The sequence below is a fragment of the Meles meles genome, chromosome X (genome assembly GCF_922984935.1).
Source record: "Meles meles chromosome X, mMelMel3.1 paternal haplotype, whole genome shotgun sequence".
NCBI classification, from domain to species: Eukaryota; Metazoa; Chordata; class Mammalia; order Carnivora; family Mustelidae; genus Meles; species Meles meles.
In genome coordinates, this window is record NC_060087.1 from 112,982,048 (window position 1) to 112,984,259 (window position 2,212).

General features: G+C 38.6%; 1 pseudogene; it reads left to right on the forward strand.

The window, feature by feature from the left end:
• Positions 1-375: 375 nt before the first annotated feature.
• LOC123934754 lies at positions 376-1,368 on the forward strand (annotated as a pseudogene).
• The last annotated feature ends 844 nt before the right edge of the window (positions 1,369-2,212 follow it).

Below are 2,212 nucleotides of genomic sequence, written 5' to 3' on the forward strand. Positions count from 1 at the left end.
AGGAAGAAATGAGAGTGAACTGCCCATAGTTTTATGTCATGGATATGAACCAGCTAAAAACAAACCTCAGGCTAATATCCATAGCAGGGGAAAAAACCATTAACAATTTAGTGATTTAAGTCTAATTATATTTGAGCAGTAATTTGTCATGTTTTCTTTAAGGGTGGGAGGTTCAAAGCACATTCAGGTGGAGTCCAACTCCCCTCATTCTATAGATCAGGGACTGCACTACTGTGCAAATTAACCCTGTGATGTGTATGACTGTTTTATCTCCCAACTTAGAACATAAACTTCCAAACAGTATCATTTCTTTTGTAGACATCTTTTCCTTATATCACCTGACATAGGACTGAGGACACAGCAGACCCTCAATAAATGCTCCTCAGATTAAAAGAAGTTGAATTTATTCTTTCTCAGCAGAGAGAAGAAAATGGATATTTTTGTACTGGTAATGGCAGCGAAGTGGCAGAATTCATCCTGGTGGGTTTCTCCAATCATCCAAAATCCCAGATTGCCTTTTATTTCACCATGGTAGCAGTCTACCTAATCACATTGGTGGGTAACAGTCTTATCATTGTCATGGTTAGAGTTGATGGCCAGCTTCACACCCCTATGTATTTTTTCCTAAGCAATCTGTCCTTCTACGATATCTGCTAGTCCAGCAATTCGATGCTTTTTTAGTTGTTTAGTGGTTTAAAAGACTACCCCACCATTTCCTATAATAACTGTTATGCTCAGATGACCATTGCTCTATTTCTGGGGATGACAGAGTGTCTGTTCCTTTCTGTCATGACTTATGAAAGATTTATTGCAATCTTTAAACCCCTGCATTACACCATCATTATGAACAACCAGGTCTGCATATAGCTGGCTATGGTGACCTGGGCCAGTGTCTTCCTTTTAGCCATAATACCGATCATTGCAATTCCTGCCCATTTTTGTGGACACGGTGTCATCAGTCATTTTACCTGTGAGGTCCAGGCCCTGTTGAAACTCACCTGCTCAGACAGCCCAGTCAGATTTATTCTGGATCTGGTCAATGGCATCTTCACACTGCCCCTGCCTTTCACCTTCATTCTCATCACCTACACTCACATTGTAGTTGCTGTGATAAGGATCAGCTCTGCAGAGGCCAAGCTCAAAACTTTATCCACCTGTGAATCCCACCTGACTGTTGTCAGCATATTTTATGGAACAGCCGTCTACATGTACCTGAAAACTCAGTCAAGGAAATCCCAGGACCAGGATAAATTCATCTCTGCATTTTATGGCATTGCAACCCCTATGTTGAGCCCTCTCATTTACACCTTGAGGAATAAAGATGTGAAAGATGCCCTAAGAAAAATGATGAGGAAGAAAGAATCCTAAAAAGGACATGAATATCCCAAGGAGTTTCGTCTAAGCAAGAACTTGACATGGACTTGTACAAATAACAAGGTATATAAACACTAAACAATATTTTAGTAAGGTCATTCGTTTCAAATGCATTTTTTTCTATTTCCAATAGGCATGTTAAGAACATCCTGCCACTGAAAAAGGCACGTTAAACATTTAATATGCTATCCATTTAAATAATAAAATACAGGACAGTGTTTGTGGGAGAGTTTATAAAACAAAATAATAATCAGTATGTTTTAGTCCTATGTAGTTTTACATTGTTTTACTGAATGAGAAATATTGCAATATTCTAAGATTCTCTTTTATACAGGATAAAGTTGCAAAACGGACAGTTCTCTCAGTGCTTTTTGTAGGAGGTGTATCATTATCTAAACTTCAGAGTGACAAATTGTGAGTGGGTAGAGAGGAAAATTACTGAACTTCCACACAGAAGGTCTTCTGATGAGGCAAGAAGCCCTTGAAGACTGTACAGATACTGAGCGCCAAAAATGACAACCTATAGAAATTACAATTACATGTCTTGTTATGTAGATAAGGGCCTCATTTTCTCTGTCAACCTACCCTACTCCTGAAAAATTACATGCAGCTTCCAAAGTGGACCTCACATACAGCAAGCTTAGCTTCTTTAAAACTCTATAAGAAACAAGCAAATGTGTACTATATTTCTGGATTGTAAAAATTATAGTGTTCATTGTTTTTAAATACGAGGGGCAGGTAGAGATAAAAGGGAAAATTACCTATCATCCCCACACTCAATAGGACTTGCATGGGTTTTAGAATCCAGCAGACATGTATTTAAGTCTGCCACTCGCAG